The 22,598-nt window shown below is 38.9% G+C and overlaps 1 protein-coding gene across 3 annotated transcripts in view; it reads right to left on the bottom strand.

Annotated features, from left to right (window-relative positions):
• Positions 1-22,598, bottom strand: part of LOC123515660 (RING finger and CHY zinc finger domain-containing protein 1-like) — a 275,093-nt gene that overhangs the window by 208,149 nt on the left and 44,346 nt on the right. The gene's annotated exons all lie outside the window — the stretch shown is intronic.

Here is a 22,598-nt window from a genome sequence, read left to right as displayed (position 1 = left end):
CAGGAATATGTTCCGAAATATAGACCTAAAGAAGAAGGAAAGAAAGATTGGTTTAATGCAAGATGTGCTAGGGCAAAGGAGAAACGAGATGGAGCATGGAAAAGGTGGAGAAGAAACAGAAATCCAGAAAATAAGGAAAACTTCAAAACAGCAAGAAATGAATATGCTAAGGTGAGAAAGGAAGAAGAAAAGAACTATGAAAAGGACATTGTCGAAAAATGTAAGGAACAACCAAAATTGTTCTACAGATTCATAAATGGAAAAATAAGACAAAAAGAAACAATAGAAAGGTTAAAAGGAGAAACGGAATGGTGGAAGACCCAAAAGTATGGCAGAACTGTTAAATAGTAAATTTCATGAGGTCTTTACTAAGGAATCCAAATTTGAAAGACCACAGGGTAATAGAGAGACTGTCTATATGAAAGAGATTAAAGTAACCAAGCTTGAAATAAAAAAGTTGATGACGAAATTGGATGAGGAAAAGGCAATGGGACCGGATGAAGTCTCAGGCAGAATACTGAAAGAATGTAGGGAAGAACTAGCAAGTCCAATATACAACATCATAAAATGCTCAATAGAAAATGGAACAGTGCCAGTGGAGTGGAAAAGAGCTGAGGTGGTTCCCATATATAAGAGCGGAAGGAAGGAAGAACCTTTAAATTACAGGCCGGTATCACTAACTAGTGTAATATGCAAGATGTGTGAAAAAGTAATAAAGAAGCAATGGATCGAGTTTCTTGAAGACAACAAAATATTATCAAATAGCCAATTTGGTTTTAGAAAAGGTCGGTCATGTGTGACAAATTTATTGAGTTTCTACTCTAGAATAGTTGATAAAGTACAAGAGAGAGAGGATGGATTGACTGTATTTATTTAGATCTAAAAAAGGCTTTTGATAAAGTGCCACATGAAAGATTACTATGGAAGTTAGAGGAGAAGGGTGGCTTAAAAGGAAGCACATTGAGATGGATGAAGAATTACTTAAGGGGGAGAGAAATAAGGACGATAGTTAAAGATATGAAGTCCAAGTGGAGAACAGTAGACAGCGGAGTGCCACAGGGGTCAGTATTGGCACCAATACTTTTCTCGTATATATAAATGACATGCCAGAGGGAGTGAACAGCTACATAAATCTGTTTGCGGACGATGCGAAACTGTGCAGAGTCATTAAACAAAAAGAGGATTGTGAAATACTACAGGAAGACTTAAACAAGATCTGGAAATGGAGCAAAAAATGGGAGATGGAATTCAATGTGGACAAAAGCCATGTCATGGAAATGGGAAAAAGTGAAAGACGACCAGTGGGAATCTATAAGATGGGAGATGGAGTAGAACTAGAAAAAGTAAAAAAGGAAAAGGACTTGGGAGTGACAATGGAAGAAAATAATCAACCGGTTAGCCATATTGATAGAATTTTCAGAGAGACGTATAATTTGCTAAGGAATATTGGAGTAGCATTTCACTATATGGACAAGGAAATGATGAAGAAATTGATAAGTACTACTAAATAAGACCTAGATTGGAATATGCAGGAGTTGTGTGGACTCCCATAAAAGAAACACATAAGAAAATTAGAGAGACTACAAAAATGGCTACAAGAATGGTTCCAGAATTTAAAGGGATGGCATATGAGGAGAGACTAAAGGCAATGGATCTACCAACCTTGGAGCAGAGAAGAGAGAGGGATCTGATACAAGTTTATAAATTGATTAACGGAATGGATGAAGTGGATAATGAGAAACTGATCCTGAGAGAAGAATATGACTTTAGAAGCACAAGATCGCATAGTAAGAAACTAAGGAAGGGACGATGTCTGAGAGATGTTAAAAATTTAGTTTCCGCAAAGATGTGTTGAGACTTGGAACAGTTTGAGTAAGGAAGTGGTATCAGCAAAGAGTGTACATAGTTTTAAAGAAAAATTGGATAAGTGTAGATATGGAGACGGGACCACACGAGCATAAAGCCCAGGCCCTGTAAAACTACAACTAGGTAAATACAACTAGGTAAATACACACACACACACACACACACACATATATATATATATATATATATATATATATATATATATATATATATATATATATATATATATATATATTTATATATATACAGGCAACCTCCGCTAACGAAGGGTTACGTTCTAAAAACACTTAAAGCAAAACTTAGCTACGAACCAATTATAACAAGTTTAACCCCTGATTTGAACTTCCACTGAGAGTAAGCAAAGCGAGAGTGCATCATAGTACAGTAAAAGGTTTAATGAAAGTAAAAATTATGAAGTTAAACATTTAGGTAGTTTAATTTAAGTCATTATAATGTACACTAATGTATGTATGTACGTATCTTTATAATGTTGATGATCTTAACTTTATGAAGGGAGGGAGAGTGAAACGGGAAATACACTAACCGGCAACCTGTGGCATGTAAACAAAGTGCGCATCATGGTACCGCATACAAAACATATGTACCACATTTCCTCAAGGCTTTCCATTTTATCCATTGTAGAGTCACGAGTTCAGGTGGTTTTTTTAGCTTTCAAGGAAGATGCGGTCTCACCAGCCTTCTTAATAGAGTCTGCTGACTTGAAAATAGTAGACAGTAGATGGAGTCAATATGGTGGCAAGCAATGTTATTAGTTTTCTGGCCTCTCTCTTGTCTGTGAATAATACTCAGCTTCACTTCAAGAGTAAGACACTTCTGGTTTTCTTAAGAATGTTTGGCCACATTGCAGGGCGTTTTGGTGGTAAGTTGAACTAGGGAAGATGAGCTGCTGGTGACGCTGTTATGTTTTGACTGGGGAGTGAGTGGTGCACATGATCTTGATCTTGATCTTGATGCTACAGGTGACGCAGAATTTCTTCTGAGTCAGGCCTTTTATATCGGCAGCGCCTGTGTTGTCCACGAGAGGCTTGATCTTGATCTTTATTCTACAAGTGTCTCAGGATTTCTCCTGAGGCAGGCCTTAGTACCAGCAGCTCCTGTGTATTCAAAAGCCTGTCAGCTTGCTCATATGATACGGTGGGGCTTTCAAAATTGGAAAAAATACCTGGATAAAACTTCGTTAAACGAGCAGATGGTAGTAAAACGAAACCTTCGTTGTAGCGAAATTTCGTTGTGTGAACCTTCGTTAAACGGGGGTTGCCTGTATAGAGAGAGAGAGAGAGAGAGAGAGAGAGAGAGAGAGAGAGAGAGAGAGAGAGAGAGAGAGAGAGAGAGAGAGAGCGTAGAAAACAGCCCAGCTTGGTACCACTCAGCTCCCAACCCAAACCATATAGTGCACCCGATGTGTCACTAGTTCCCCGCGCTTTTCAAAGCCCACGAAGTTTTGTAGGCCTACTTTTTGCTCTATTTATTTATTTACAGATTCAAAACTTCGGTATTACTGCATTTTGGATGTTTGCCATTCATGGCATACAATTCAAAATATATTTTTTCTGACATGGGAATGTTTATATTTTAGGCGCACCAAAGCATTCAGCAGTTAGGAATTAGCAGTTTAAGAGTTAAGGGAGGAAAGGAAAAATCTTTACAGCAATAAGAATAATTAAGTTTTGTTAAGAAGAAGAAAAATATTTTGGTTAAATTTAGGTAGGAATGGAAATAATCTATAGAAAAAAACAGAGAAAACTTAAGGAAAAGATGGTACGTCGTGAAAGAGGACTCCACTCCCCTCCCTAATCCAATGGAAAGAAATATGTGCAGATAGTGGTAAGTACAAAATATGGTAGTTAAAGTAATAGGTAGTAATTTTTTATACTGGGATATACTATGGTGAAATCCAGTACTTTTCAAGCATGCTTCTGTTACTTTTAATTGGGAAAATCTGGCAGAGGAAATGATCCAAAGGCTGTGCGTCATTTCCTCTGCGTCTCTCTCGCCCCAACCGTTGTCCTGGCAGGCCGTGCTCCTCCGTTCCATCTCCTGCCTCCATGCCGCTTCGATCATGCCACGCAAAGCCATCTTTAGCCCTGGCCCTATGAAGCACAATTTCCTGCCTTTCAAAGATAAGCTTTGGCTTATAAGAAAGTGTGAGGCAGGTATAGCTCACAGTGTCATTGCAGTGCAACAAATCAGAAGACAAGTACCGCGAGACTGCTGCAAGTTTTTTTATTGACAAAAATGTACTGTACATAGTACATGAAAATTTATATATATATATATATATATATATATATATATATATATATATATATATATATATATATATATATATATATATATATACAGTAAGGTCTCGGTTTACGTCAGAGTTACGTTCCTGAAACATGACATAAGTTGATTTTGTACGTAACTCGAGTTTCCGTACATTTCAAAGCATATTATCGAGTTTTCAACCAATCATTGTTTATGGTCATTCAGTTAAGTTAAAGGTTATATTGTTATATTATTTACAACTACGTAGGCATATGAAACACAAGTTTGTTTTTCGTTGTTGATTAGGGCCACGAACGAAGGACTGCGGGTTGCCGAGAGGGGTGGACGCCTGAGGTCGCCAGGAGGGAGGGCAGGTCGAATGTTGTGACGCCCAGGGGGGACAGCTGGGAGCGTAGTGCAGTGCGGTTGGCGTAGAAGCGTGGGCAGCGGGGCAGGAAATGCAATAGGAAAGGGCAATAGGGATCAGCAGACAGGCGCAGACGGTGCAAGTCAGCTGCGAGTGTCGTGTGGCCTAGGCGAAGGCTCCGGAGTTGTTATTGTTGTGATGGGTGTGCGAGCTCTCAAGGTCGTCAACCTCCCCGTTGTCATGGTAATGGGCTTCCCATTTTCTTCCCTCCCTCACACACAGCTGCTGCCTCCCTTCTCATGTCTTTTAATTATGTCCTCTTTTTCTTGTAGCATAATGGTTTTCCTTTTCTTAGCATCACTGCTGTCACTAAGAAGTTTTCTCTTTGGTGCCATTGAGCAAGATACTAAGAACTTGAGTCAGTAAATGCAGAAGTAGGATAACACTCTTGCCAGGGGCGATGGTGTGGTGGAACTGAGGCAGGGTGTTATTGTATTCAAGCATGAGGCGGGCGGTGTGGCGGGCAACCACCAACAATAACAATAAATCCCGCACTTTACGATTTATAAATTTTCAGGTTTTTTTTATCTTAAATTGCCTTATAATGGACTGACATAACTACGAGTTTGACGTAACTCGAGACCGACGTAACCCGGGACTTTACTGTATATATATATATATATATATATATATATATATATATATATATATATATATATATATATATATATATATATATATATATATATATATATATATATATATATATATATATATATATATATATATATATATATATATATATATATATATATATATATATATATATATATATATATATATATATATAAAAAATGTAAAGTACTGTGCAATACAACTAAACAGAAAATGTTTTTATTTACCTTTCACTCGTCATGTAATCTATAACATGATGTCCCTCCTGAGGCTAAGGGCCACTAGGGATTTCAGTCCTTAATCATCTTCCGCTGAGTGGGCATTCAAAGATAAGACGTTGTCGTTTTCACTATTGGAAACAGATGTAGAAGGGCCAGCTGTATCAGGGTTGGCATGTTTCACTGGTTTGAATAAAGAGGATATGGAGGAAGGGCCAGCTGTAGAACCGTCGGTAGCCGATGTGGAAAGGCCAGCTGTAGCAGGGTCGGCTGGTGTGACATGGACTGGCTTCAAGAACGAGTAGATGAAGGACTGTTTGGTTTTTCTTTTTTTCATCATAGATTTCTTGATAAATTTTGACACTTTTCTCTACACCATGAGCCACTTTGCTAATTCTGGCAGGATTTGGGTCACGTTCTTTCAGGGTTTCCAGAGCTTTTTCGATACCACTGAGACATTCTCTAATTTGATGTCCAGGCCACACACAGGTTCTTCTTCCTCCTCTCCCTCTTTTTCTGCCTCCTGTGAAGCATTGTCTACCTCTATAAGTTCATCATTTACAAGAGGTTCAGCATTGCTTTCCAAAAGATCTTGATCATCATCATCATCAACTTCATCAAAACCAGCCCGATGGCACAGATTTACTATGTCATTTCTGATCGCACCGATGTTGTCGTTAGTGGAGCCTGGGAAGTCATGCGCGCATTCTGGCCATACTTTATTCCATGCCAAGTTCATGGTAGACATCTTCACTTCATCCCAAGATAACTTAATGTTATCTAAGGCATGATTCATGTTATACGACTTCCACCATTCACTGATAATGGGCTTGCCAGGCCCATCTGTGCCCTTTATCAGTTGCTGCATGGTTTGCCTCTGGTAGTAGACTTTAAATGTTTGCCACAATTATTATGAATATATTTGTGCTTACAATAGACCATTTAATATTACATTTATTCATCTAATTAGTAATACGTGTAAGTACTATGTAATGCAGTTTAAAAAAAAAAAAGCAGGGGAGGAGAAGAGATAACAAGCTCCAAGGGTGGTCAATTTAAAGTCAGTACTGTGAGTGGTGAGGAGGTGTGGCATGGATGACGTCATCAGCCCTGCTCCCCCACACTGGGCCCTCTCGGATGACAAGAGTGAATACCATATCTGTGAATTTTTCTTACCATATATCGAGGGTAGTAATTTCTAAATACCATAACTGTGAATTTACAGGATAAAGAACAAACGTATACCGAGGACTTACTGTATTTATGTTCCTCAATTCCCCATGTATTTGTCTTAGGTGCCACATATGTAACTATGATTTTCCTTTTTCCCAATTCCTTTGTTTTGATTGTTACTCCCTTTACTTCCACATCGTCTACACATATACAGGCAAGCCCCGCTTAACGAACGGGTTACGTTCCTAAAAAAAAAACATTTGTTGCTTGAATTTTCATTAAACGAACAAATTATAACAAGTTTGACCCCTGACTTGAACTACCATTGAGAATAAACAAAGCGAGAGTGCATCATAGTACAGTAAAAGGTTTAATGAAAGTAAAAATTATAAAGTTAAACACTTAATCTATTTAATTTAAGACTAAGTCATTATAATGCACACTTATATATGTATGTAAGTAACTTTATAATGTTGATGATCTTAAATCTATGAAGAGAGGGAGAGTAGAGTGGGAAAGACACTAGCCGGCAACCTGTGGAATATAAACAAAGGGAGCATCAATGAACCGCATACAAAACTTATGTACCACATTTCCAAAAGGCTTTCCATTTTATCCATTGCAGAGTCATGAATATCGGTAGTTCTCTAGATTGCAAGGAAGATACGGTCTCACCAGCCTTCTTAATAGAGTCTGCTGACTTGAAAATAGTAGAGACAGTAGATGGAGGCAAGATGGTGGCGAATATTGCTATAGTTTTCTCGTCTCTCGTGTCTGTGAATAATATCCAGTTTCACTTCGAGAGTAAGAGACTTCCTGGTCTTCTTAGGAACGCTAGGCCACATTGCAGGGCGTTTTGGTGGTAAGTTGAGCCTGTTCAAAACATTAACAAGTCAAGCCATGGTGGTGAGCAATGCTATTAATTTTTCTCGCCAAACTTTTACTTTTGGGACCCATGATCACGGGGGTCTTGAGTTCACAAAACTTAAGAAAAAATACACACTGCCAAGGAGCACAGACACATACATGCACAAAGGATGAACAAAGATACAAAATGCAGGCTGAATGTTCAGTAAGACGCAGGTAGCCGAGCGATCGCTGTGCCACCTACCGATGGCTATTCATATCTTAAAAATATCTTCGCATTTCGAGGTGTAAATTATATGAAATTTTTGTCATGTATCAAAAAAAATTATATGTTGGGGAGTTTGTATTTTGAGGTATTACTATATATTCATTTCTAGCATCTTTGTACTGCCATCAGTTATAGTTATGTCCCAGCTTTAAGAGTTTCTTCCATGCTTTATCCTTTGCCTTTTTTGCTTGTATGCATCTAGCATTGTACCAAGCATGTAATTTTTTTCTGAATTCTCTAAATAGGAACAAACTTTTTCACTCCTTCATAGTATTTCTGTAAGAATATGACATATTTCTCTTGTACAGTCTTTCTGCAAATAATATTACTCCACTCAACATCAGCAAAATAAATCCTTAATTTTTCAAAATCCACTCTTGCATAATTTAATCTCTCTCCTTTATAGTCCTCTCTGTAACTCTTATCTTCCTCCTGCATTTGCATCTCTAATGTCACATGATCATTTTTCCTCATTAAATCAATGTATTGTATGATTGGAGGGGACTTTCGTTTCTTTGTCAAAACTAGGTCAAACAATGATGGTTCTTCTTTCCCCCTGTACCTTGTTGACTCCTCCACCCAGTGGTCCATTGTATTAACCATAGTCAACTGTAACACTTTCTCACTCCACTGCCCAGCATTATCCATTACTTCCATCTCTCTCCAGTTTATTCTTTTACAGTTAAAGTCTCCAACTAAGAGTATTCTTGTATCTCTTCTTATCATGTTATCTAGGCACTTTATCACCTCTCTTTGCATATCTTTATGCTCTTCTGATCCCCATGTATAAGTCTTTGGTGGAATGTATGTAACTATTTTTCTTTTCTTCAAATCTTCTGCTCTGATTGTTACTCCCATTACTTCCACTTTATCCTCACCTTATTGCACATCCTCCACACATATATTATCATGAACCATTATTAGCACTCCTCTGCCTTTATCCTTCCTGTCTCTCCTCCAGGTATTATATCTCTCTTTAAAGTTGTGTATTTACCTAGTTGTATTTACCTAGTTGTAGTTTTACAGGGCCTGGGCTTTATGCTCGTGTGGCCCCGTCTCCATATCTACACTTATCCAATCTTACTTTAAAAGTGTGCACACTCGTTGCAGACACTACTTCTTCATCTAAACTGTTCCACGTCTCAATACATCTCTGCGGGAAACTATATTTTTTTATATCTCTCAGACATCTTCCCTTTCTCAGCTTTTTACTATGCGATCTTGTGCTTCGGGTGTCATATTCTTCTCTCAGGATCAGTTTCTCATTATCCACTTGATCAATTTATAGACTTGTATCAGGTCTCCTCTCTCCCTTCTTTGTTCCAAGGTTGGTAGATCCATAGCCTTTAGTCTCTCCTCATATGTCATCCCTTCAAGTTATGGGACCATTCTTGTAGCCATTTTTTGTAGCCTCTCCAATTTTCTTATGTGTTTCTTTTTATGAGGGGTCCACACTACTCCTGCATATTCCAATCTGGGTCTTATTATAGTATTTATCAATTTCTTCATCATTTCTTTGTCCATGTAGTGAAATGCTACTCCAATATTTCTTAGCAAATTATATGTTTCTCTAAAAATTCTATCAATATGGCTTACTGGTTGATTGTTTTCTTCCATCGTCACTCCTAAGTCCTTTTCCTTTTGACTTTCTCCAGTTCTACTCCATCTCCCATCTTATAGATTCCCACAGGTCGTCTTTCACTCTTTCCCATTTCCATGACATGGCTTTTGTTCACATTGAATTCCATTTCCACTTCTTACTCCATTCCCAGATCTTATTTAGGTCTTCTTGCAGTATTTCACAATCCTCCTTTTGCTTTATAATTCTGCACAGTTTCGTATCATCCGCAAACAAATTTATGTAGCTGTTCACTCCTTCTGGCATGTCGTTAATATAAATGAGGAAAAGTACTGGTGCCAATACGGACCCCTGTGGCACTCCGCTTTCTACTTCTCTCCACTTGGACTTCATATCTTTAACTACCGTCCTTATTTCTCTCCCCCTCAAATAATTTTCTATCCATCTCAATGTGCTTCCTTTTAAGCCACCCTTCTCCTCTAACTTCCACAGTAATCTTGCGTGTATTTACCTAGTTGTAGTTTTACAGGGCCTGGGCTTTATGCTCGTATTTTTTAATATCTCTCAGACATCTTCCTTTTCTCAGCTTTTTACTATGCGATCTTGTGCTTCGGATGTCATATTCTTCTCTCAGGATCAGTTTCTCATTATCCACTAGGTCCATTCTGTTGATCAATTTATAAACTTGTATCAGGTCTCCTCTTTCCCTTCTTTGTTCCAGGGTTGGTAGATCCATAGCCTTTAGTCTCTCCTCATATGTCATCCCTTCAAATTCTGGAACCATTCTTGTAGCTATTTTTTTTTATTTATTTATTTTTGTGTGTGTGTGTATTTACCTATTTACCTATTTGTGTATTACAGGGCCCGAGCTAAGCTCTCTGTGACCTGTCTCCTTGTCCATTCCTGTCATATCTCTCTTTCATCTAATTGACACACACCGCGTCAACGACATCACTGCTCAGTTTATTCCACTTATCAATGATACGATGCGGGAAACTGTATTTTCTCACGTCATTTAGACAGATGTCCTTTATTAGCCTTTTTCCATGTCCTCCGAGATGATTACTTGTGGTCATCTTTATCAACTCTCTGTCCAGTATGTCAATCTTGTTCACCAATTTATACATAGTTATCATGTCTCCTCTTGTTCTTCTCTCTTCTAATGTGGTCAGCCCCAGCTTCCTCAGTCTCTCCTCATAGTCTAACTCCCTGAGTCCTGGTACCATCCTTGTTGCCAGCCTCTGTACCCTTTCCACCTTCTTCACATTTTTCTTCATATGCGGTGACCAGACACATGCAGCATATTCTAACTGGGGTCTTATTAAGGTACATAATAACTTCTTCATCATTCCTTCATCTAGGTAGTGGAATGCAAGGCCAATATTTTGAAGCATGTTGTATGTTTTCCAAAAAATCTTGTTAATGTGTTTCTCCGGTGACAAAGTGTTTTGCACGGCTACTCCTAAGTCTTTCTCCTCATTGGTCTCTTTAATTTTCTCATCACCTAGCCTGTAATCCGTGTTTGGTCTGTATCTACTTCTGCCCATTTTCATAACATGGGTCTTGTCTATATTAAATTCCATCTGCCACTTCTTACTCCACTCATATATTTTATCAAGATCTTCCTGTAACTTGTTACAATCTTCTACATTCTTTACTCTCCTCATAATTTCAGTATCGTCCACCAACATGTTCATGTAACTGTTAATTCCTACTGGCATATCATTAACTTAAATCAAAAACATGATGGGACCCAGCACTGACCCTTGTGGAACTCCACTGGTTACCTTCTTCCACTCGGACTTCCTTCCTCTCATCACTGTTCTCATTTCTCTTCCCATTAAGTAATTTTCCATCCATTTTGCTAGTTTATCATTTATTCCTCCAATCATCTTTAATTTCCACATCAGTCTATTGTGTGGTACTTTATCAAAGGCCTTTCTCAAGTCCAGGTAGATAGCATCCACCCATCCCTCTCTATGTTGTAGTATGTCAGTCACTCTTGAATAAAAACATAACAAATTGGATACGCACGATCTTCCTTTTCTGAAACCAAACTGCCTTTCACTCATAATATTTTCACTTTCTAGATACTCACTCCACTTAGCTTTAATTACTTCTTCACATACCTTGCACAATATACTAGTCAACGATACTGGTCTATAATTTAGCAGTTCCATTCTACTACCATTCTTATATATAGGGACAATGTCAGCTCTTTTCCACTCTTTCGGGACTAATCCTGTTCGTATGGAGGTTTCCACAATATCAAATACGGGGTTCAACAATTGATCCTCACATTCATTTAGCAACCTCCCAGATATGCCATCAGACCCCATTGATTTATTAATATCCAGATTGCTTATAATTTTCCTTACATCTTCCTTAGTAACCATGATGTCCTGCATTTGATTTATTTCCGTAGGCCTTCCTCCCATAAAACGCTCCTAATTGTAAACACTTTGCAAAAGTTGTCGTTCAAAATTTCAGCTATATCTCCAGCATCTTCATATACTTCTTCCCCATTTTTTACCTTTTCTATTGCCTCCTTTTTATTTAGTTTTCCATTTATGAATTTGTAAAACATACTTCTCTTGCACCATCTGTGAGTTTTCTATCTCCTTCCAGTTTAGGATTTTAAAATAGCTCTTGAGGTTCTCAATATCAGCCTTTCTGTAATTCAATTGGTCTCCTTTGTATGATTCGTCTCTATCTTCCTTTCTCTCTTCTATATCCATTTCTAATATTGCATGGTCACTCTTTCCCAATGGGTACTTATGTCTTATATCATCGTTCATTTGTATATCCCTTGCAAAAACTAGGTCCAATCTCGCCAGCTCAATGTTTCCTCTGATTCTTGTGTTTTCCTTTACTCTTTGGACCATCATATTATCTATCATTAGATTCAGGAATCTATCTCCCCAGGCTTCTTCCAACATACCACTTTCATAATTTTCCAAGTCCACCTCCTTACAGTTGAAATCTCCTACTAATACCACTTTTCTCCTTTCTTTAATGATTCTTGTAAGACTCTTTATTGTGTCATTTATCATGTCTTTATATTCTTGATTGGTCTATGAATTTATTTTTGGTGGCACATATTTTCTAATGATTGTTAATTGCTTTTTATTAATATGTATCTCAATATACAGTATTTCTGATTTTCCTTCCCTAAACTTCACTTGATTTACCACCATCTCTTTTTTTAACATCACTCTGTCTCTCCTCCATATATTATACCTTTTATACTGTTATCTATGCTTTTATCTATGTCTATTTCTATTGCCTTATTTAACTTTGTTTCCACCAGGCATACAATACATGGTTCTTCTTTCTTTATGTAATCTCTTAATTCTAATTTACTTGATAAAACCTCATCAATGTTCGTATACATCATTTTTAATCTCTTGTTCTTATCATTTAAGTTAAACTTGCTCCATTTTTTTTCTCTGCCTTCTCTTTTATATACCCTTTCCTTATCCTGCCTCCTATAATTCTCCAAAAAATGCCTTCTTCTCCTCCACTGACCTTTCATTATTGTTTTCCCTTGCTTCTGCCACCAGTTCGTTGTGGCTCTTCCTTTCCTCCTCGTTTCTATTTTTCTTTATATATATATATATATATATATATATATATATATATATATATATATATATATATATATATATATATATATATATATTTTACTCAATTTTGAGTTCAAATTTAGCGATCGCCAATTTTGCGACCAAGGACCAAAAATTGCCATTTTTAAAATTTCCCCGTCTTGCTCCTTTCTCCCGGTATTGCGAGTGGTGGTGGGAGAGAGAGAGCGTTCCAGCAAATTATATATTACTGTATTATATAGGCAATATTTTATTAATTTATTCATATTTATCATATTATACTACAGTAAAACTTCAGCTCATGACCATAATTCGTTCCTAAATCCTGTTCGTCACCTGATTTGTTCATCCCCTGAATCAATTTTTCCCATAAGAATGTATTGAAATACCATTAATCCGTTCCAGACCAAAAAAAATCATACTTTTGTCCATAAAACCCATTCAAAATAGACCTTTAATGTATGCATGACATGAACGAAATAATTATAAAAAGCCTAAATTGTTCTACTTACCTAAATGCTATCAAAATGATAATAAAATGAATAAAAAAGAAAAGGTTATTTATTTGAGAGGCTGGACGTTGATGGCATGATGGAATGGAGGAGAGGAGGATGGGGAGGAAGACAGACAAGATCCGAGAAGACAGTCATGAGAGAGGACTTTGGATGTGTGCAGCGTGCCAGAGCTACACAATAGCTGTGTAACGTCACAAGTCAGTGCCGCTGTGTGGGGCCCCGTTAACGGGAGTAGCTGCGGTGGCAAGTGGACGTGTTCTGTGTGCGCTCCGTTTTTTGGCTGTGGTTTTTATAGATAGCGAGTGGTGTTTGTGCTTTGGTGTCTGTGTGGTGCTTTTGAGTGTTAGTGAAGTGAAAGTGTGTACTGCAAGTGTTAGATTAGAGTGAAATAGTGGTTAGAATCAGTGTTTGTGAGTTAAAAGTATTTTGGTAGAGCGAGGAGACTAGGCTTGTAACCGTCAAGTTGACCTTGAAAGGATTAGTTGACCTCACTTAGGCCCCCCAACCACCGCGGCTCCCCCACCCCGCTGTCACCAAGTATTTATATTTGTTTGTGAGTTAACAGATTGTAAATTAGTATGGCGGTAGCTACTGAGGTATATCAGAGTGTGATTGAGTGCGTGAAAGAGAGTGTTGAGTGGGATTGGGAGAGTTTGTTGTGTGTGAGATGTGTGGGCATGACAGGAAGGGAAGGTCGTTGACTTTTCTGAGTGTATGGTGTGTAGGCTCAAGAGCGAGAATTTAGTTCTTTCTCTTGAGCACCGAGAATTGCGAGAGGAAATCAGAAAGCTAAGTGAAGGGAAAAGTGCGAACGAAGTTCTCATCTTTGAGTTGAAGGAGGAGGTTAAGAGGCTTGGGGTGGCAGTGGGAAAAAATTAGGCAGGAGATCAGTGTTAGGCCGAAGGTTGGACCTTCTGAGGGCGACAGGGTGGCTTGGCCCTCTGTCGGGAAGAGCAAAGTGGGGAAGAGGGAGCAGGCGAGCCAGACTGGGAAAGATAGTAGTCAGGATGGGCAGAGATGGCAGGTTGCGAGGGGAAGGAAAGCGGAGGCAGTTAGGGAGGATAGGACTAAACCTGTTGAGTGTGAAAATAGGTTCGGTTTGTTGGAGGGGGAGGGGGAGAGTGAGAGTGAGAGTGAGAGTGAGAGTGGAGTGAATGAAGTAGTTGTGGTGAGTGAAAGGAGAAAGAAGGGGGTAGAGGAGAGGAGGAGGATGGTTGTGCCTAGCACACCTCAGGTGTGTGTGGTGGGTGACTCTTAGGTTAGGTATTTAGATAGCACTTTCTGTGGGAAAGACAGGGATAGGAGGACGAACGTGTGTATGCCTGGTGCAGGTGTGAAGGCAGTGAGTGAGGAGGTGCAGAAGAGGGTTGGGGGATGGAGAGGAGGGTGTAGTAGTTTTGCACGTAGGTGGGAACGATGTCAGAGCAGGTGGGTCGGAGGAGTTAGTGGCAAGATTTCGGGAAATGTTAGGCAAGATAAGGGAGAGTGGTAGGAGGTGTGTAGTGTCAGGAATCTTGCCTCGTGTGTATGTTAGCAGGGGAATGGTTGTCTAGAGCCATTGGTGTGAATGATCAGGTAAAAGGGATGTGTAAGGATGTGGGTGTCAGCTTTGTGGATGTATGGGATAGGTTCTATGGGCGAAGGGATCTGTATGCTAGGGATGGTGTGCATCTGAGTAGGAAGGGTGTGGAGGGTGTGCTGAGTGGATGTCTGGAGGGGGGGGAGTTGGGATGGAGTGTAGGGGGTGAGGTAGCAAATGCATTCCAGAAGAAAGATGTTAGACATAAATTAGATAGGATAAACAGATAGTGAAAAGATTAGGAAAGATTTCCAGGTGCAAATAGGAGAGAATAAGATTAGGATTCCAAATAAGGAGACAGCATCTAGGAAGGTAGCAGGACTTAAATGTTTTTATGTAAATGCCAGGAGTCTTAGGAACAAGAAGGACAAGTTATCTAGTTATATAGTTGAGGAGGACTTAGATGTTGTATGTGTCACAGAGGCATGGGTAAATGAGGAAAAGTTTAGGAAAAATAGGAAAGAATATGAAGTAGATGGATACATTATGTATTTATAACAGAGAATTGGTAGGATAGGTGGAGGAGTAGTTATTTATGTAAAAAAATCCTTCATTTCCAGTCAGGTTAATGGTATTAAGGTAGATAACAGAGTAGAGTCCTTGTCCTTATGGCTGGATGTTAAAGTAAACAAAAGTAAGGTTATTAGAGTAGGAGCTTTTTATAGACCACCTAACCAGTCAGCAGAGGTAGACAACCTTATGGTAGATGAGATAAATAGGGGTGTACTAGTCAGACAATTATCTTAAGGGATTTTAATCTTAAGTCAGTAAACTGGGAGAGGATGGTAGGAGATGCTAGTGAAAATAAGTTTATGGAAAGTTTTCAGGATAACTATTTAGTGTAGATGGTAGATAAACCTACTAGGGGGAGGAAGGTTTTAGACATAGTACTAACAAATATTGAGCATTGTTTAAAGGAAGTTGAGGTAGGAGAGACTTTAGCAAACAGTGACCATCATATAATTAGATTTATCATTAATTCCAGTAGAGATAATATAGTGAATAAGACTAGAGTCCCAAACTATCAGAAAGGCAATTATGGTAGGTTACGTCAGTTATTAGGAGAGGTAAACTGGGAAGATAGTTTTGGAAATAAAACTGCACAGGAGATGTGGGATATTTTAAGGTTGTAGTAAAGGGTATAGTGATGCAGTGTATCCCTTACAAAGATATAAGGCAGAGAAACAGGAAGCCATTATGGTGGACTCATGAGATAGGTAGCCAGATCAGAGAGAAGAAGAGGGCATACAGAGAGTTGCAGAAAAGTGGGAAGATGTAGATTTGATTAGGTACAGACAGGTCAGAGATGATTTGAGTAAGGTTATAAAAAAAGTAAAAGGCAGGCAGAGATAAAACTAGCTAGAGCTGGGAGTAAAGATCCCAAAAAATTATATAGTTATTACAAGGTCAGTGATAAAAGAAATAAGGATAGGATTGGTCCACTCAGAAAAGATGGTGTAGTAGTGGATCAAAATGAAGACATAGTAGAATTATTGAATGAACAATTTTCTTCAGTATTTACTAGGGAAAAAATAGGAAATCCTGTTACAAACAGTGCGACAAGTAGTTTAAGAGCTTTAGAAAATATTGATATAAAACCGGGAATTATTAGGAAATTTATTATTGAACTAGACGATAGGAAAGCTAGTGGTCCTGATGAGCTACATGCCAGAGTACTTAGGGAGGGTGTAGACAGTATTTCTGAAGCACTTAAGTTAATCTTTGAAAGATCATTTAGGTTTGCTGAGATACCTCAGGACTGGAAGTTAGCTAATGTTACTCCAATATTTAAAAAAGGTAGGAAGGATGATGCAAATAATTATAGACCGATCAGTTTAACTAGTATAGTATGTAAGATACTAGAGAAAATCATTAAGGGTAGTATTTGGGAGCATTTAAATGAGAATAGATTAATTAGAGATACCCAACATGGCTTTAGATCAGGGAGGTCCTGTCTTACAAATTTGCTCGATATCTTAGAATATATTACCAAGGAGTTAGATGATGGAAATAGCATAGATGTTATATATCTAGATTTTAGCAAGGCATTTGATAAGGTACTGCATAGGAGGTTAGTGTACAAATTGAGACTACATGGGATAGGGGGTAGGTTAGTTGATTGGATTAGTGAATGGCTTTCTGATAGGAAACAGAGAGTAGTATTAAATGGGGCAATGTCTGAGTGGAAGGAAGTGGTTAGTGGGGTACCCCAAGGATCAGTGCTAGGACCTCTTCTTTTCTTGGTGTACATGAACGATTTAGATATAGGAATTAGTAGCAAAGTATCAAAGTTTGCAGATGATACTAAGATAGCATGTGCAGTACAGGGTGAAAAGGACAATTACAGAATACAACGAGACCTGGACAGGCTGATAGCATGGGCAGACAGGTGGCAGATGGAGTTTAATTCTAAAAAGTGTCAGGTTATGCATTTAAGTAAAGACAACACAAACTTTAACTATGAGATGGAGGGATGTTGGCTAGAGGCAGTAGAGGAAGGAAAGTATTTAGGAGTAGTGATAGACAGGACTATGAAAATTTCAAAGCAATGTTTAGAAGCAAGAAATAGGGCAAATAGGATCTTGGGTTTTATAAATAGAAATGTTAGTTATAAAAGTAAGGAAGTGGTGCGTAGCTTATATAATTCCTATGTTAGGCTCAATTTAGAGTATTGCATGCAGGCCTGGTCACCCCACTATAGGCAGGATATCAACATGTTAGAAGCAGTTCAGAGAAGAGCAACTAGGATGATACCAGCATTAAAGCGCCTGGAGTATAGAGATAGATTAAAGGAATTAAACATGTTTACATTTGAGAGGAGATGTTTAAGAGGGGATATGATAGTTATTTAAAATGTTCTCAGATACAAACTACATAGACGTGAGATCTTTCTTTACCTTAGAGGAGGGAAATAGAACTAGAAATCATGGCAGGAAGATTAGAAAGCAAGGCTGCAGGTTAGATAGAAGAAAATATTTCTTTAGTCATAGGGTGGTAGACTTCTGGAATGCATTGCCAGAGACGGTTGTAAATAGCACTAGTTTAACAATGTTTAAAAACAGATTAGATAAGCACTTAAATTTATTAGATTTATAATTATGTATAGCACTGCATGATAGTTTTTATAAGAAATTTACTATAGTTAAACAAGACATGATCCCCATGTATGGGGACCACAAATTGTAGAGGATTTCGCTGCAGGACTTAGCCCTGTTAATGGGCCAAATATTTAGAATTAGTATATAATGTATTGTGTACTTGTAAGTGTATCTTTAAGTACTGATGACGAGGTCACTGTGCGACTGATACAGGATAACCTAGATGGGCCCTGGTGGCCCTTTGTTATCCTATTATTTATGTTATGTTATGTTATGTTATATTGAACATCGGCGTAGGAAACATGGAAAGATTGCCAGTCTTCGTCTCTGCCTTTGGAAGACCCTTGCTTGCTGGGGATTGACTTCCTCACGTGTGTGGGAGCAAGTTTTGACTTCCAAGAAGGGAAGTTAAAGGTACGTGGCCAGGAAATTCCTTTGATCCTCGAAGGTGATGCTCATTGTGAGAGGAGCAGGCAGTAGGCGGTGTTCCTTGCCAGGCAAGCGAGGAAACAGCTGCGATGGATGTGCCACAATCTGTAGTACCTGGACATGGCAAGGATGAGGATGACAGCAATGCTGAGAGCCACCAGAGCAGCGAGGATAACGCCGAGGAAGTTACAGTAGAGCGAGCCGGTAACATCACCATGCCCAGGAAAAACAGAAGAAAATCGTGGTGGCACGGAGATTATGTTATGTAATATTTTTCGTATGTTCCTGTTTCTATTTTCTTTTGTGCTTATGTTTTGTTTTGTTGTGTGATAGCTGGGTTAGCTATCACACAAACAGCTTGCCTGCTGGCGAGCTGTGTAACCGTGTTCGTCCCCCGAAATATCGTTCGTCCCCTGGGTCGATATATTGACAATTTTTTTGGTTGTCTCCCGAATTGTTCGTCCCTAGAGACGTTCGTCAAGCGAGGTTTTACTGTATATTATTATCATATTTATATTACATTTATCATAGTTTGGTGGTTTTTGGCTAGTTTTCATAAAAATCTGGCGGTAATTCAACAAAACTCATCTGGCAACACTACACCGCTCCCTCCCGCCTTCCATTTGTTTACATACACCTCCACGGAGTTCTTTCTGCAAATTTGGAGGAATCCTTGTGCTCGACTTTGTGCGACACGGCGCCACCAACCAAGAAAACTATTTGGCTAAATTTGGAGCAGAAGATGAAGATAAGTAGGATGAAAAGAGATGGAAAAAGGAACTGTGATATTTCCAGAGAGTTTGGTGTGGAAGAATCAACTGTGAGAATGGTGTTTAAAAACAGCGAGAAAATTGCAAAAGCTGTAAAAACCTATAGTGGACAGATTTTTTATTCTTGTAGACATTGTACAAACACTGTGATCATTCATATGGAAAGATACCTGGCTCAATATATTAACAGAAAGGAAAAGGAAGGAAAAATTAGGCAACCATGGATGAGGGGTCCATCATATTCAATATTTCCCATAGGAATAATATTTCCAATTTTGCGATTTCCAAATTTGCGACTCACAATGCCGTCCCATTTCTCGCAAAATTGGAGTAAGCACTGTATATATACATACAGTAAGGTCCCGGGTTACGTCGGTCTCAAGTTACGTCAAACTTGCACTTACGTCAGTCCATTATAAGGCAATTTAAGATTTAAAAAATTGAAAATTTATAAATCATAAAGCGCGGGGTTTGTTGTTATTGTTGGCCGCCAGGCGTCACTAGTGGTTATCCGCCACACCGCCCACCTCATGCTTGAATACAATAACATTCTACGTACCTCAGTTCCACCACACCGTCGCCCCTGGCAAGAGTGTTCCTACATCTGCGTTTGCTGACTATCTTAGTATCTTGCTCAATGGCACCAAAAAGAAAACTCCTGAGTGATAGCAGTGATGCTAAGAAATGGAAAACCATTACGCTACAAGAAAAAGTGGACACAATTAAAAGACATGAGAAGGGAGGCAGCAGCTGTGTGTGAGGGAGTGAAGAAGAAAATGGGAAGCCCGTTACCATGACGACGGGGAGGTTGACGACCTTGAGGGCTCGCGCACCTATCACAACAATAACAACTCTGGAGCCTTCACCTGGGCCACATGACACTTGCAGCTGACTTGCACCGTCTGCACCTGTCTGCTGATCCCTATTGTCCTTTCCTATTGCATTTCCTGCTCTGCTGCCCACGCTTCTACTCCCACCGCACTGCACTACACTCCCAGCTGTCCGCCCTGGGCATCACAACATTCGACCTGCCCACCCTCCTGGCGGCCTCAGGCGTCCACCCCTCTGGCAACATGCAGTCCTTTGCGTCATGCCCTAATCAACAACAAAAACAAGCTTGTGTTTCATATTCCTACATACTTGTAAATAATATAACAATATAACCTTTTACTTATATAACGCTTCTACTCCTACCGCACTCCACAAAGCTCCCAGCTGTCCACCCTGAGCATCACAACATTCGACCTGCCCACCCTCCTGGCGGCCTCAGGCCGCCCCTCTCGGCAACTTGCAGTCCTTCGCGTTCGCAGCCCTAATCAATATATTCCTACATAGTTGTAAATAATATACCAATATAACAATATAACCTTTTACTTACCTGAATAACCATAAAAAATTATTGGTTGAAAACTCGATAATATGCTTTGAAAGTACAAAAACTCGAGTTACGTACAAAATCGACTTACGTCATGTTTCAGGAACGTAACTCTGACATGACTCGGGACCTTACTGTATATATATATATATATATATATATATATATATATATATATATATATATATATATATATGTCTTTGCAACCTTCTGTTTCTCTGAGTTTTGTTTTTCTATATAGTATTTCTTCTGTTGCTGCTTGTAGTATCTTAATTGGTCTCACTGTTCCTTCTTGATATGGTCCTATTCTATGGATTTCTTCTACTTCCTCTTCTAAGTTATGTCTATCCTCGTCATTTAGATGTTTTAGTAGGTCTTTTACTGATCTCATTTCGTCCTTTTCCCTTCTTGGTCTATATTTAACTTTTTTTTTTCTTTCAGGCCAAAAATAATTACACTTTTTTTTCTGCAATTTCTCTTACTAAATTTTCTTTTTTCTTCGGGACTCTTATCATTTTCTTTGTCATATTTTCATCTCTTTCTTTTAACCGTTCTTGAAATACTTCCTGAAATGATTCCCTGTCTTTCTTATCTTGGATTTTCCATGCCTGTGCTTCTTTTTTAATCACGTCTTGTACTCTTTCCTTTTCTTTGTTAACTAGATCTTTCAGCTCCTCTTTTTCTTTCTCGGCTTTACCGAGTCCTTCTTCCATCAATTTCTTGTAGTTAGCTACTTCCTTTTTTAATTCTTCATTTTCTGCTCTTAGCCTAGTTTCGTTTTCTTCCACTCTTTTTATCCTTTCTTTCAATTTCTGGAGCTCTTTTTTCTATTCTTCATTCTCTTTGTGTGTGTATATTTACCTAGTTGTAGTTTAACAGGGCCTGGGCTTTATGCTCGTGTGGCTCCGTCTCCATATCTACACTTATCCAATTTTTCTTTAAAACTATGCACACTCGTTGCTGACACCACTTTCTCACTCAAACTTTTTTTTTTTTTTATGTCCTGGCCTACAGCCCCTGTAGGTAACTTGGAGTATTGGAAATACTGTTAAGCTTCCACCCATTGGTGGCACAGGCAATTTTTATAGCGGTACCCATATTAGGGCCTATATCACCACTCAAGCACATCTTTGGTGTAACCACCTAGAATCTGGGCTTCATGGTGGCATGTAGGTAACTTTAAACGACTCCACAAATAGCAAAGTATCAAGTATTATATAGGCACTTAATAACCTCTCTTTGCTAGTAGCCTACGTACCAATCCTGTTGTAAGACTGTGAGACTACAGGGCTAATAATCACAATTTTTTTTCATCTTTTTTTTTACATGGATGCAAGGTAAAAATGTTTAAAGATAGGAGGAATTTTAATGGTGTGTGTCTTGCCTCAAGCAAAATGACATCACACTGTGAAGAACACAGGAAAGCTTGCCCATGTCAAGATCAAGATCACCAACTGTATGTTTTGTTTTGGTTCATGTGGCATATGTTCACCTGGGCAGATTCTTCCAGATTGCTGTCATTTTATGTCAATTACTGGTAAGTATGACCTATTATTTATAATTTTTTTTAAAGAAAGATCTAGGGTGTGCTCCTCTTAGTGTCTCTAGCATTACTGCAGGATAAGAAGACACGCTGGGGGTGAAGTCCGTAGGTATATATATTCTACAGGGACCAGTAGAGGTGAGGTAAGGTACAGAAAAACGCAGGGCTGGCTAACTGGTGGCTGGATGCGTCCTCTCTCTCTGTGTTCCCCAAGGTTACCCGAGGCGGGCCGAGACGAGCCGAGGGGAACGCTACCTAGTTGCCAGGTACTGCTATATATTACGCTAGTGACAATAAGTTACAGTACTGCATTTTACATATAAATACACCTCCCTCCTCCCTCCATGCTCGTAGTCTCAGTCTCGAGCGGATAGTCTGCCTTGGAGCCGTTTTGAGCGGG

The sequence above is a fragment of the Portunus trituberculatus genome, chromosome 39 (genome assembly GCF_017591435.1).
Source record: "Portunus trituberculatus isolate SZX2019 chromosome 39, ASM1759143v1, whole genome shotgun sequence".
Taxonomy (NCBI): domain Eukaryota; kingdom Metazoa; phylum Arthropoda; class Malacostraca; order Decapoda; family Portunidae; genus Portunus; species Portunus trituberculatus.
This window is presented reverse-complemented; position numbering and strand designations above follow the sequence as displayed.